The sequence below is a fragment of the Pteropus alecto genome, unplaced genomic scaffold, assembly GCF_000325575.1.
Source record: "Pteropus alecto unplaced genomic scaffold, ASM32557v1 scaffold38, whole genome shotgun sequence".
Classification (NCBI taxonomy): Eukaryota; Metazoa; Chordata; class Mammalia; order Chiroptera; family Pteropodidae; genus Pteropus; species Pteropus alecto.
Window position 1 is genome coordinate 7,080,645 of NW_006442512.1, and position 16,675 is coordinate 7,097,319.

Consider the following 16,675-nt stretch of genomic DNA (forward strand, 5'->3'; position numbering starts at 1 on the left):
CTGCCATGCACACCTTTATTCTGTTTTAATTAGCAACCAGAAATTTTCCTGTGGCGACTTACATGTATCCTCTATTAGATGAAATCATTGACTTATAGTGGTTATGTGGCATCCCTTTATTTTAGTTATATGGTAATTTTAAAATGTTTAATCTATTATTTTGTTATTATTGAATAATCTAGATTCACACTAACTAAGCCCTAGTACTATGTAGAGAATTTAAAAATAACTAAAATGTATTAGTACATTGCTTATCTTGATTTTATTAGAAACTATTTATCAACTAAATCATTCTACCTTATTTTGACATTTATTTTTGAAAATAGTAAAGCAGCAAATAGAGTTTTTAAGAAATATACAGTATGACTTTTTTTAGGAAGATGAAAGGAGTTTAAACATTAACGGAACTTGTAAATAATGGTTAATAATATATATGACAGAAAAAAGAATATCCATGTCAAATTATAATATCATATATCTTTCAGCTAGCATGTATAAAGCTTTGATAAATGAAACCACCTATTTTTAAATATATCGAAATGTTAGACTGGTTAAATGTCACTTAAATCAGATAGATAAAAAAGTAACTACAGTGTTATTTTGGTCTACTTTAACATTCAGCAGAAAACAATACTTAATGTTACCACACTGGGAAGTTGGTTTGGGACAATTTTTAAATAATTAATATTTGTTCATTAATTTATCTAATAAACCATACAAGGAAATTTCAAGTATAAGAGTAGATCATTATTACTACATGCAATACCACATTATTAATGTAACATAAAGCCCATAAATATTTCTGTGAAAATGACTTTTTAAAAATGTAGTTTTAAATTAGATGTTTGAAATTATTAACACATTGGTATTATAAATTTGATAATATGTTTAACTTAATTATATAATAAATAAAGCTATTTAGAATCAGGTAACCTGATCGGTAACCATATAATTAATTTTTCCTGGCCAGAGAACTAATGGCACAGTCATTTCTTATCCATAGTAGCCCCTCCAACTGTGGGACTACTATAATAGTTAGAATTAAACTTTTAAAGATTTGATAATAAAACTCTTTTTAAAAATTCAAAGCATGAGTTTTTCTGTTTATTATTTAAAGATTTTTCCTGAAGGTTATCCCCTACATAGAAAATCATCTGGGATTCAGAATATGTAATAATTACACTAATTATGAAGATTTGATTGAGGGGGAAAAAGGCTCAGAATAATCATTAAGGAGTATCTGTAATTGTAGCCTTTGGAAATTAATGTGTTATTTTGCATGTATTGTTCTAAATTTTTCTTTTTCAATAAAAAATGTTTTACAATTATGTCAGTAAATATAAGTGATTTATTTTTTTAATGGTTACTACCACTGCATAATATGGTATACCATTATTTATATCTTCTGTTACTGCTAGTATTAAAATTTTCTATTTTAAAATATTAAATCTAATGTTTTAATATATATATTTTTCCAAATCTTAGTGTACATATGAGTTTTGTATATGTTACATTCATTGAAATGATAATGCAAAATCATAGACAAATGCATTTATATTTTAATACTGTTAAATTGTTCTCAAAAATAGATTTATACTCTGCTGTAGGTCAGTTTCCTGTTCTCATAGGAAAAACATCTGACACAGACTTTTTGAAGATGGGTCATTGGGTAATACTCTCAGAAACAAATCCTATATGAGGGCTATGGAAGCATGATTAGGCAGAGAAAGAAGTTGAACCAGTATGCAGTTTCAACAAATACCTTAGACAATCCCACAGGAAATCCTGAATTTGTATTGATCATTCATGAGATGTCCCTAACTGATGCAACAGAACTAGGCTTTTATAATTCCCATGTCTCCGAGTCATTGGAAGCATGGTGTCTTGGGTTTGGGGCATAACCTTATGCCCCTTAGGAGTCTTATCTCCTGGTCATCATGCCTTTCTCAGAATATGGCTGCACACTGTCCATTTACCATTGATTTGGGGCAGGGGTGTCAAAAGACACCCCAGTGGGTCTCCTAGATATCGAAAATATTCTTGACTGCTCCTATTGTATAAAAGTGTCCACTGTCTCTATCTGATGGTCAGGGTCAATTAACCTTGCCAGGAAGATGATATCTTGCCTTGCCTACCAGTCTCTTGGCACAATAGGCCTGAAGTTACCACACTGCAGCTGCCACTTAAATTATTCAGAGACACCACTAAATGAGATTGTAATGTAGTAGCAATCATTTCATTTATACCCACATACTGAGTTGATCCTTCTGTGACCAAATTGAGACTTGTTCTCCATTGTCAGCTGTATATATTCTCACCCTATTCATCCATAGGTATGAGTTTAGAGAGTGGTGCTGGTAGAAAAATGGCGGGTAACATGAACTTCTGAGCTGGCTGTTTGTACATTTTACTTGTACTTCTGTGCCTTGATCATGACAACATGAATACTATGTGCATTTTACCATGGATTGCTGCTGGCTCCTTCTTAATTTGTGATGTGTCAGAGAGAACCCAGCTCCTGATGAAAAGTTATTTTTACATTGTTACTTGATGTCTCATATTTTTAGTTTATAGTACTATGCCACAGCTGTTTCTCAAGTAATATATAATTCTTTGTTGCAAATGACATGGGCTTTTCTCTAGAAGTCAAGAGTCTACATTATGATTTTCCTACTGGAGCTTGCCGTAAACGCCACACTGTCCTTTCCCATCATAGATACCTGTAGGTTTTCAATTCGTATGTCTCAAGCTGCAGAATAGGTTAAGCTCCAGCCTAGAAAACTATTGGAGTCCTTTGATCTTCTCAGCCCCACTTGACATCAGAAGTCTTCCATCTCCTTCACTCAAAGAATTGTGCATCTCAAATGCACAATATGGCGCCTCCAGAACCCAGAGGCCTTTCAGATGTTGTTTCCTTCTTAGTTGTGAGGGGTACAAGATGTAATACTCTGTCTTTTAGTTTTTAAGAGGTATTCTAGCATGGCCCAGACCACTGGACTCCTAATAACTTCAGTGATGATGCAATTCTCTAATAGAATTATCTTCTGTCATCTGGAACTTACCAAGGACTTATTTTCTCAAGGACTTTAATGTACATATCAACTCTTGTTCATCTGTTCCGATTAACCAATGCCATGGATGCAGTAGACAAATGTGATGTATGTGTCCCACAAACACATAGGAAATATGATAGAAGAGTTAAGTTGAATCTAGGACAGGCTTTAGCTTATCCTATGTAAATACAAACTATTTCTGGTCCGGTCCTCCTTCCTATTAGAGATGAAGAAAGCATTTGCCAGATGAACCTATGTACCTATATCTCAGATATAGTGCCTTTTCCCACTATAACTCTTTTCTCATAGCATGGAAAAAGGGTCCCATGTGAGGGTTCTGCCAAATACCAAGAAAGTCCATTTCAAAACTATGGAAATGGACCCAATGTGAGCCAGATCTGGGCCAGGACTGCATTTATTAGTAACCTCTATATTTCCTCACTTCAAAATGGGTAGGGGTTGGGAGCATACTAATGTTTTGGGTCATTAGGTATCTGTGTCAACAAGGACCCTGGGCCAAAAGCCCTTGAAATGTCTGGGTATTATCATTTTCTCACTATACTGTCATTTGAGTAAACTGCCATAGATCCCTGAGGGGAATAATTACTGTTGGATCTTGAAGGGTAACTGCCAGATTTTTTCTTCTTAGAAACAGCCTCTTCCTTCAGCCATTGGGATACAGATCTGAACATATACTTAGATTCAGCGATTATACAAGGGATTATGACTTTTAATGGGGGGAGGGTGCCCTCAGTCCCCTCAATGGCTTTTGAACTTATAGAATTAACAAATTTTCATTTAGCTGCTATCTATCTTGCCTTTTGAAATACTGTATTCTACTAATTATAAAGATGATTTAATATATATGTTTTCATAGTATATTTTGAAATCTGACTTTTTACAAAATTTCTGGTACTATTAAATATTTTTCTTTCAGGTAAATCCTTCAAAAGTATTTCAGAGAATTTAATTAGGCTTTAATTTTTGTATAAATTAAATTAAGAAGAAATAACATTTGAAAAATTTGTATAAATTTCTTTATGAATAGTTTACATATTTCTCTCTGTTTCCATCTAGCTATCATCTATCTTCACAGATACTTCACATTATAACTGTTTCAGTGGGTGGTATTACTTTTTAAATTGCTTATTAATAATCAGAAAAATTATTAATTTTAAAGGCATATATGGTCATCTTTCTAAACCATTTTGATTCTAATAATTTAAAAATTTATTTTCCCGGTTTTCTAAACAATATAGATATTGGATGAATGTAAGTTTTATTTCCCTCTTTACTGACATTTATAGCTCCTTTTCTCCCTTATCTAAATGCATTGAATATGAGTTCCAGTCAAGATGGCAGGCTAGATAAAAGCAGGGTTTGCCTCCTTCCATGACTGCATTAAAATTACAGCAAAATTATAAAACAAACAACTTGGAGAACCACCTGAAGTATAGCTGCTCTTAACACATACATCTGAGGATATTAAGAAAAAGCCACTTTGAGAATGGCAAGAGGGGCAGAGACATGAAGCAGGCTGGTCCCACACCTGCATGTGACACTTGAGCACTGGGAGGGAGAGTGCAGCTGCAGAGGCCCCCCTGAAAGAATGAAGGTCTCTAACCCCACACAGGGGCTGCCCTAGTGTGGGAAGAGGAATTCCCACAAAATCTGACTGTAAAAAGCAATGGGGACTCTGGCTGTCTGGGTGAGACAGAAAAAACCTGAAAACCCAGATATCCTATTAAAGGGCCAGAGCACGGACTCACCTGCTCACAGACACTCTCTCTGGTCTCTGGCCAGGGTCAGCAGCTTGGGAGGCACAAGAGACATATGAGAAAAAACTGAGTTGCATGACATTAGGGCAAGGGCTAGAGGGATAGGCACTATTGCTCCTTTGTCCCGCACTCCTCTGGAATAGTCTACAGGTGGGCACCATCTTGCCTGTGTTGAACCCTCTCCCAATATGGCCAATTCTGAAGCTTCATTGGCTCACTGAAAGAGAGATCAACTCACTCCACTCTATGTCTCCCTGGGATCCTGCCTTCCTCAGCCCACAAAGTGCCTGTGGCAGCCAATTGCAGGGCAGCCAGCACCACCCTGCATCTTCCTTGGGCTGCACATTTATTTGCAGGCAGCAGCTCTGAGCTCACGCAGCCCACGTGCAGCCCACACATTTGGGTGGTGACTCGCTGGTGCCAGCCTGAGCTGCAGTATCTCTTGGGAAGATCATGGAGGTCTGAGGGCCTGGGAAGGACAGTGCCTGGCCTTGTTGCAATTGGAGTATTTTACGGAAGGGGACCCCAACCCGCAGGCCACTGACCTGTTATGGTCTGTGGCCTATTAAGAACCAGGCTGTGCAGCAGAAAATGAATGGTAGGCTAGCGAGTGAAGTTTCATCTGTATTTGCAGCCGCTTCCTAGCACAAGCATTATCACCTTGGCTCTACCTCAGATCATCGGGCATTAGATTCTCATAAGAGCACCGGTCCTTGGGGACTGCTGTTTTACAAGAAGCCACAGATTCAGCACTGACATGAAATTTGACAGTGCATTAGCCAGCTAAAATTTGTTCACTTTACTCCAGTGACTCCCTGAGTACCCACCTCACCCATATCACATAGCACCCAAAGGCTCTTCCAGTTGTGGAGTCATATGAGAATTTTGCAGAAAGCCCCAGGCCTTGATATGCACTGTTCCTTTTGCTAAGCCACCCAAGACCTGCTACTGAGGGTAACTGACCTGAGCTCACAGTATGGTCTCCCCCACTTGCCTCCAGATCTAGCACAGGAAGCAAGCATCCACAGATCACATTGTAGCTCCTACCAGGTAGCCTTGAGTAATCAAGACAGCAGCTGAACTTGGACCACCCCATATCCCCTCCCAAGGGGCCACAAACCAACACACCTGAAGGCTGGCCTAAAACCACAAAAGAGCATCATCTGAATAGGCCCATAAGTGGCACTTCCAAATGGTGGTCTCAAGGGATGCTGGGGCAAATCACACTCAACCCCCACAGAGTAGCTCATACTCTGTGGGTGTGGCCAATCCCCAAAGCCAGTCAGCCCAAGATCAATTCCATCCACTGACATTGTAGCAATCAAGTCTTAGCTACAACAGATGAACACACACAAGGAAGCTTCCCAGAACCTCTAACTCAGGTGATCAGGGAGACTGTACAACTGGGCCACACAGGACACCTACTCCATAAGGCCAGCAAGTCAAGGCTGGGAGACCTAACAAATCTTCATAATATATAGAAACAAACACAGAGAGCTAACTATAATGAGAAAAAAATAAACATGCCATAAATGAAACAACAAGAGAAAACCCCAGTAAAAAAACTAAACAAAATAGACGCAAGCAAGCTACCAGAGACAGAGTTCAAAACACTGGTTATAAGGATACTCAATGAACTTAGGGGGAGATTAGATAATCTCAGTGAGGACTTCAACAGAGAGACAGTAAGTATAAGAAAGGACATAGAAACAATAAAGAAAAACCAGTCAGAAATGAAGACTACGATAACTGAAATAAAGGATACATTAGAAGGAATCAATAGTAGATTAGATGAAACAGAGGATCGAATCAATGAATTGAAAGATAAGGTAGCAGAAAACATTCAATTGAAACAACAAAAAGAAAAGAGAAAAAAATGAAGAAAGTTTAAGAGATATCTGGGACATCAAATATACCAACATCAGCATCATAAGTGTACCAGAAGAAGAAGAGAGAGAGCAAGGGATTGAGAATCTACTAGAAGACATAATGACAGAGAACTTCCCTAACCTGGCAAAGAAAATAGACATACAAGACCAGGAAACACAGAGTCCTAAACAAAATGAACCCAAAGAGGCCCACACCAAGACACAGCATCATTAAAATGACAAAAGTTAATGACAAAGAGAATTCTAAAAACAACAACAGAAAGGCAACTAGTTACTTAAAAGGGTTCTCCCATAAGAATGTCAGCTGATTTTGCAACAGAAACTTGGCAAGCCAGAGGGATTGGCACGAAATATTCAAAGAGATGAAAAACAAGAACCTACAACCAAGACTACTCTTCCCAGCAAGTCTAACAATTCAAAATTGAAGGTGTGATAAAGAACTTCCCATACAAGAAAAAGCCAAAGGAATTTATCACCGACAAGCCAGAATTACAAAAAATGTAAAGGGGATTTCTATAAAAAGAAAAAGAACAAACCTATAAATATAAATAATAAAATAGCAATAACTATGTATCTATCAATAATCACTTTAAATGTAAATGGATCAAATGCTCCAATCAAAAGATATAAGGTAGCTGAATGGATAAGAAAATAAGACCCATGTATATGCTGCTTATAAAAGACCCGCTTTAGATCAAATTACACACACAGACTGAAAGTAAAGGGATGGTAAAAGATATTTCATGCAATAAAAAAGAAAAAAAAAGGCTAGAGTAGCAATACTTATATCAGACAAAATAGACTTTAAAACAAAGGCTATAATAAGAGCGAAGAAGAGCATTGCATAATGATAAGGCATCAATACAACAAGAGGACATAACCTCAGTAAACATGCTCACATCTAACATAGGAGCACCCATATATATAAAGCAATTATTGACTGACATAAAGGAAGAGATTGACAGTAATACACTCATAGTAGGAGAATTTAACACCTCTATTGACACCAATGGATAATCTTCCAGACAGTAAATAATTAAGAAAATAGCAGCCTGAAATGACACAGTAAACCAGATGGATTTAATTGATATTTTCAGAGTTTTTACCCCAAAGTAGAAGAATATACATTTTCTCAAGTGCACATGGAACATTTTCCAGGATTAACAACACTTTAGGCCACAAAACAAGTCTCAATAAATTTAAGAAGATTGAAATCATACAAACCATCTTCTTTGACCACAATGTATGAAACTAGAAATCAGCTATAAGAAAAAAATTGGAAATACACAAACACATAGAGGTTAAACAACATGCTATTAATCAATGAATGGGTTAACAATGAGATCAAGGAGGAAATCAAAAGATACCTAGAGACAAACAAAAATGAAAACAAAATGACCCAAAATCTGTGAGACACAGCAAAAGCAATGCTAAGAGAGAAATTCACAGCAATGGAGACCCACCTCAAGAAACAAGAAAAATCTCAATAAACAATCTAACCTTATGCTTAAAAGAACTAGAAAAAGAACAGCAAACAAAACTCAAAATGAGTAGAAGAAAGGAAATAATAAAGATCTGAGTAGAAATAAGCAAAATGGAGTCTAGAAAAAACAATACAAAAGATCAATGAAACCAAGAACTTGTTCTTTGAAAGAATTAACAAAATTGATAAACATTTAACCAGACTCATCAAGAAAAAAAAGAGAGAGGACCCAAATAAATAAAATCAGAAATGAATAAGAAGAAGTAACTATGGATTCCACAGAAGCACAAAGCATTATAAGAAAATACTACAAGCAATTATATGTCAACAAATTGGACATTCTGGAAGCAATGTATACATTCTTGGAAATGTCTCCCAAGACTGTCAAGAAGAAACAGAAAATCTGATCGGACCAATTACCACCAACAAAGTCAAAACAATAATCTAAAAACTTCCAAAATGCAAAAGTCCTTGACTGGATGGCTTCATAAATGAATTTTACCAAACACTCAAAGAAGAATTACCACTTATTCTTCTCAAACTACTACAAAAAATTCAAGAGGAGCGAAAGCTCCCTACTTTTTTTATGAAGCCACCATTACTCTGATTCCAAAACCAGACAAAGACAGTATAAAAAGAAAACTAGAAGCCAATATCCCTGATGAACATTGATGTAAGAATCTTTAACAAAACAATAGCAAACCGAATTCAGAAATACATTAAAAATATCATACATCATGATCGACTCAGATTTATTCCTAGGATGCAAGGTAGTTTTAATATCCACAAATCAATTAATGTGATACACCTCATTAACAAATTAAAATATACAAATCATATAATCATATCAATAGATTCAGAAAAAGTGTTTGACACAATCCAGCATTCATTTATGATAAAAACTCTCAGCAAAGTGGGAATAGAGGGAAGATACCTCAACGTAATAAAGACCATATATGACAAAACTATAGTTAACATTATACTCAATGGGGAAAGGCTAAAAGTGTTTTCCTTAAGATCAGGAATAAGACAAGATGCCCACTTTCACCACTCCTCTTCAACATTGTATTGGAAGTCTTAGCCACAGTAATAGGAGAAGAGAAATGAAAGGCATCCAAATTAGAAAGGAAGAAGTAATAATTATTTCCAGAAGACATGATACTATATATAGAATCCCATGATTCCACCCCCAAAAAACTGTTAGAACTGATCAGTGAATTCAGTAAAGTAGCAGGATACAAAATTAATATTCAGAAGTCAGTTGCATTTTTATACACAAATGATGAACTATTAGAAAGAGAAATTAGGAAAATAATCCCATTTACAAATGCATCAAAACCAATAAAATGCCTAGGAATCAAATTAACTAAGAAGGCAAACGCCTTGTTCTCAGAAAAGTATGACTTTGAAAAAAGAAATTTAAGAAGACAAATAAATGAGAGCATATACAGTGCTCATGAGTAAGAAGAATCAACACTGTTAAAATGCTCATACTGCCCAAAGCAATCTATATATTTAATACAACCCCTATCAAAATACCAATGGAATTTTTTAGAGAACTAAACAATTAATCCTACAATTTTTGAGGAAGCATAAAAGATTCCGAATTGCCACAATAATTTCGAGAAAGAAGTACAAAGGTGGAGGTATCGCACTACTTGATATTAAACTATCCTACAAGGTTATAGCAATAAAAACAGTATGGTACTGGCATAAAAACTGACATATAGATCAATGATACAGAATGGGGAGCCCAGAAATAAATCCACACCTACATGGTCATTTAATCTATGACAAAAGAGGCATGAATATACTATGGGGTAAAGACAGTCTCCTCAACAAAAGGTATTGGGAAAACTGGACAGATAGATGCAAAAAAATGAAACTGGACCACCTTCTTACACCATATACAAGAATAAATTTTAAGTGGATTAAAGACTTAAATGTAAGGCCCCAAATCATAAAACTTCTAGAGCAAAACATAGGCACTAAACTCTCTGATATTGCCTATTGGTAATTTTTTTCTTATATATCTCAGACAAGGGAAACAAAAGAAAAAGTAAACAAATAGGAATACATCAAACTAAAATGTTTTTGCACAGCAAAAGAAACCACCAACAAAATAATAAGATGACCTACCGAGTAAGAGAAGATATTTGCCTATGATACTTCTGACAAGGGTTTAATATCCAAAATTTATAAAGAACTCATACAACTTACCACCACCACCACCAACAACAAAACCAAACAATCCATCTGAAAAATAGGCAGAGGACCTGAATACGTATTTTTCTAAAGAGGACATAGAGATGGCCAATAGACGTACGAAAAGATGCTCAAGGTCACTAAACATCAAAGAAATGCAAATTAAAACCACAATGAGATATCACCTCATACCTGTCAAATTGGCTATCATCAATAAATCGACAAACAACAAGTGCTGGAGAGGATGTATAGAAAAGGGAATCCTTGTGAACTGTTAGTGAACTGTTAATTGCTGCAGCGACTATGGAAAACAGTATAGATGTTCTTCAAAAAAATTAAAAATAAAACTCCCTTTTGACCCAGGAATTGCGCTCTAGTTTGTAAAGACCTATACATCCTTATGCTCATGGTTGCACCATTCTTAATAGGCAAAATATGGAAGCAATCTAAGCGCCCATCAATAGACAATTAGATAAAGTAGTTATGGTACATATATAAAATGGAATATAAATCAGCTATAAAAAAAGAAATCTTACCATTTGTAATGACGTGGAGGAACCTAGAAGGTATTATGCTAAGTGAAATAAGTCAGACAAAGATAAATATCATATGATTTCACTTAAAAGCACAATCTAAGGAACAAAGGAAACAAACTAAATGAAATGGACTCATAGATACAGAGAAAAAACTGATGATTGCCAGAGGGGAGGAGGCTTGTGGGGATGAGTGAAAAATGTGAAGGGATGAAGAAGAACAAATTAGTAGTTACAAAACAGTCATTGGGATTTAGAGTATAGCATAGGGTATATAGTCAATATTATTGTAATGGTTCTGTGTAGTGCCAGATGGGTGCTAGAGTAATCAGGGGATCACTTCTTAAACTATAAATATCTAACCATTATACTGTATACCTGAAACTAATATAAAATAACAAAAAAGCTAATTACATTGAATAGAACTACCCATACTACATGCCCTCATATTTAATTGCAGGAAATTATTTTATTGTTATCCTAAATGGTATTGTTTCTAGTATTTCACCATAAGGACTACTGATGTTCTATATTCTCAGAAAATATGCTTTATTAGTAAATGAAAATTTTTTTCTATTTAGGCTTTGCTAAGAGCTTTTATTAATTTGAACATTTTTCTAATGTTGAACCATCCTTGTATATGTGGGACAAGCTGGAGCTGGTAATGAGTTATTCTTTAAATACACATTTAAATATTTAAGAATTCCGTATTCCCATATGTTTGTAGATAAAATTTGTCAATATTTACATTTTTTATTTCATTATTGCTTGCTTTTGGTTTGAAAGTTATCCCAACTTCATAAATGATTTAGGAAATGATCTATTGTCAATTTTCTGGATAGTTTATGAAGTGTAGATATTATTTGCTTTAGATGCTTTTGTAGCTCTTAGCAGCCAATGAGTCTAGACTGGTAACTTTTGTTTTTAGTATTAAAATGTTCCTCTAAATTAATTGTTTATTCCCTTTGAGTTACTCTTATGTCTTGTTATATATACTTTTTTACTCTATTGTTCAGAATATTTTCACAGTAATTATTAATGACAAAATATATCCTTATGAGTCTTAACATTTTATCAGGGTATACAATTGATTCAGATAATCTAATGACTTGCTAAATATCTGTGCAGTTGGTGTTTGTGCCAGAACTAAGTTCAAAATTCCCATTCTTTTAAGTAATCATTTGTTCAATTCAAGTAAGTTATAATGTTTTGTGGGAATAACACTGTCTGATCAGTTGGTTCGTTTCTGTTATTGATTCTGCTGCTATCTAGCAAGTCACTCAATTTTTATGGGCTTATTTCCTCATATATATGATTAGGTAAATTCAAAAACTTTTTTCGTCTAGGAGTACTGACTATTTCTAACATTAAATGTTATTTCAAAATATATGTAATTTACAATGAAATGTGAGGTGTTTTATGGTGGAGAAAATTCTTTTGAATGATAATCTAGTTTTCTAAGATATAAAAATCTGTCTAAAGAAACATCTGTTACATTTTATAAGCAAAATTGGAAAACAATGTTATAAACCCTGACTTATAGTAAGTTTAATATCCTCAACTAAAAGTAGCATGGTAAAGTACAGAAAAATGGTTAATTTAATTTTTTCACTGCTAACTCATTCAAATTACTTAATTTTTGAAATATTATTTTAGAAACATTAACAAATATATGTAAATAAAATATGTATTTGTGGTACAAGTACTTAATTATCACATGTATTATCAATAAGCTCATTATTCAGAGTATCATAGATTTGCCTAAAATAATTTGTGATAATTGAAGATTTATTTTCCAAGACAGTATAAAATTAGACATAATATCATACTGGGGTATTTTTCATTTAATTGACTTTTTCAGTATCCTTTGTTTAATACTTTCATTATTTTGTCTCTTTATATAATTTAAAAAATATGTATTCTAATTTATACAGCTATGCAAATGCTTGTAAAATACTAACTTTAAAGTAAATTATGCAACATGACAATTTATGTAAACCTCCCCTAAAAAAAACATTATTACATAAAACAAAAGCAAATTTGCATGTTTTGCTCTTTAAATTTATTCATGAGCTAATAAAAAACAATTTAATATATAACTTATAGTAAATACATATAAGAAAGCCATGATGAGAATAAAACATTCAGTTTTAAGGTTCTATCCTAGAAGAATTTATTACTCTGCCATAGCAAATGTTTACAATTTCATGAATTGTAGAACTTATTTTTATATATTTATTATATTTTAATTTTAAAATGTATTTTTAAAGTACTAGTAAAATTATGCCATTTCCAAGAGAATTCTGTTGTGAAACAGACATATTCATATTTTATTTCTATTCTATTTATGCTTGTTATTTTCACCTTGTTTGGTTATAGACTTTCTCTGATTCAAATTCATGTCAAAAAGTTAATTTAATAGCTTACCAGAAGTTCAGAATTCAGTTCTCCAAGAATGTATTATATTAGTAGTCATATAGAACTCTGTAAGTTATGTTATGATGTGATAAGTTATTTTTCTTCATCTTGGGAGTAGAAATATTTTTTTTTCATTCTCGGTTCTTTTAGAGTAAATGGGTATAATGCATGACCGCTTGGTGTTCTTAGTATTAAAGCAATAATCTCAGTATTAAAACAAAAATTTTGAGGACTTGGAAAATATGTTTATATCTATAATTCTGAAAAGTGAAAAAATATAAGGAAAATATTTGAATAGGTTACCTGATTACCTGACTGGTAGAAAAATAATAAACCCCATGGGGGAAAAAAAACAATAGATAGAAATACAAATCCTTAATGATGCTTATTGAATTAGACTTGATTATGGAGGAAGTTTATCTTTCTCCAAATTGGGAATGCATTTTGAACATATATGTATTATCAGAAAAAATATTCAGAAAAATGTGTGTGTATGCATTTTAACTAAAAATATCCATCGTCATTTCTTCATGTGTAGAAAAGATATAAGTAACTGTTTATGGACTTTTGTCCCTTTCAAGCCCTTGAAGCCATCCTGACTCAGGATAGTGAAGTAATATCTGGGCAGTGTGTGATACGCCCTTATGGAATCAACAGTTATTTCTGTTATACTTATAAAAGAATGAGACTGCTAAAGTTCTCCAGAGCAACTGATATATGTAAGCCTGGAGTCTGAAATTGGACTATTATTTACCCTCTCTGCCACTAAGTAGGTGTATTAGTTTCCTATTGCTATTGTAACATATTACTACAAACTTAGTGGCTTAAAACAACACAGATTTATTGTCTTGTAACTGTAGAATCCAGAAATGTAAAATGAGTCTCATTGAACTAAAAATCCAGGTGTCAGCAGGGTTGTATTCTTTTATGGAGCCTCTAGAGCAGGGGCCCCAAACCCCAGGGCCGCGGACCAGTACTGGTCCATGGCCTGTTAGAAACCAAGCCACACAACAGGAGGTGAGAGACAAGCAAGTGAGTAGAGCTTCGTCTATATTTGCAGCCACTTCCCCAGTGCTAGCATCACCACCTCAGCTCCACCTCAGAGCATCAGGAATTAGAACTCATAGGAACCAAGTTCCTGATGCCAAAAAGGATGGGGACTGCTGCTCTAGAGGATAATCTGTTTCTGTGTCTTTTCCAGCTTCCAGAGGCCTCCCACTTTCCTTGGCTTGTGGTCTATTTCTACATCTTCAAAGCCATCAGCAAAGCATCTTTAAATCTCTCTCTGGCTCTAACCTCCTGCCTCACCCTTTCACATTTAAAGGACCTTTGTTGTGGTATCAGGCTTACCTGTATAAACCAAGATAATCTCCTTATTTTAAAGTCAGCTAAATATCAACACTAATTCCACCTGCAACTTAATTTCCCTTGCAATGAGAACATATTCACAGGTTGTAGGGATTAGAACATAGGCAATGAGAATATATTCACAGGTTTTAGGTATTACAACATAGGCATCATTGGATGGGATCTAATATTCTACCTTCCATACCATATTATAATGACTTGTCATATTATTACATTATTAATAACTTTAGAGTAAACCAAGAGAATATTGAGTCCATCTGTTGTAAGATAATCAAAGAAATATATGACAAGAAACATTGGACTGAGAGTCAGAAAGTGTAAATTCTAGTTTGAATTTGCCCTTGAACATATGCATTGCTTATGTAAATTGCAATGTGACAAAGTCACATTGATATCGTGAGCCTAGATTTCCAAATATAGTTAAGGTTATCTCTAATTTCTCATCATATTCTATAATAAGAATTGATATTCATTGGAGAAAAATATAGTTAAGTCAAAGAAGAGGCTTCAAAAATCAGAAGACTAAGTAGATAGAAAGACCTTGTGGCTTATTGCTTGCAAGACTCCGAAGGAGAACACAACTGAGTTTTTTTTTAATTTTATTTTCAGATTCAAAGAAAAGAATTCCAAATTCTGCATTGTTATGTCAGTTTTTGAGCCATGTACTGAGTGTTTGATGAGCAACCCTCAGTGACTACATCACCCACAATCTCTGAAAGAAGCAATGTCAGCAGGTTATACACATACTACCAGGAGATTTTAATATTAATGGCGGAGAAGAACTTTGGGATTCAGTGTAATTTTTAACACCTCTGAAAGGCAGTGCACATAATATGAGGGGAAAAAGCAAGGAACCAGCCTCTATGGAAGTGTTTTTATTTTGGGTACAAAGAAGAGAAAGCTCAAACATTCAGACAAGTTCTGGAGTAGTTGAAAAATTTGGCACTTTGGGATTTTCATGGAAATTTTTATCTGGCCTTCATAAATATATCATTAGATTTTTCGTTTAACTTAATATAAAATTAATCTCAATATAATCTCAATAAAGATTTTGTACTGTGGGGTTCCAGACAAGATGGCAGAGTAGGTAAATGTATTTGTCTCCTGTCCTGACTACCTCAAAATTAAAACTAAACTACAGAGAAACTGTCACTGAGCATCACCTAAAGTCTAGCTTAACAGAAGTCCTACAACTAAGGACATGCATAAGAAGCCACCTTGATACTGGTAGGAGGGGTGGAGAAGTGAGATGGGCTGATTCCACACCCACAAGTGTCACTTAAAAATTGAGAGGGCTATCTCAGCTGTGGAGGTCACCCATTTAGAAGAAAGGATCTGAGTCCCACACCAGGCTACCCAGCCCAGGTTCCAGTGCCAGGAAGAGAAGTCTCCATAACTACTGGCTGTGAAAAGCAGTGATTATTATGGCTGATAGAGACAATGGGTGGCTAGAAGATTAGGTGATCCTCCCAAAGGGCCCACGCATGGACTTACTCACTAACAAACTAAGTCGCTCTGAGCTTCAGTGCTGGGGCAACAGCTTAAAAAGCACCGGGGACATATGAGAAGAAACTAAATTGTCTAGTTTCAGGGTGAAGGCTGAAAGGGCAGCTTTCTCCCAGACAAAAGGCTTGTTAGAAACCATTTTTCCTTCGTTGAGCTCCCCATACCTGCCCTCCTCCTCATCATGCAAATTCAGGCAGCTGCCATATTAGTGTTAATCAACCTGGCTAACATGGTTCATCCTGCCATAATGAATCTCTGAAACCCCATCCACCCAACTTGCAGGCCCACAACAGCCACTTCCAATGGATTTTCCATACAAATGGCTCATGCTGTAGACATTTTAAAATTCTCTCAAAGGTTCACAAACTGCAAATAAGCAGTGGCTTGCCTCAGTGTGCCCTGTACCTCTTTGCCAAGCAGCCCCAAGATCAGCAGTAAGGAT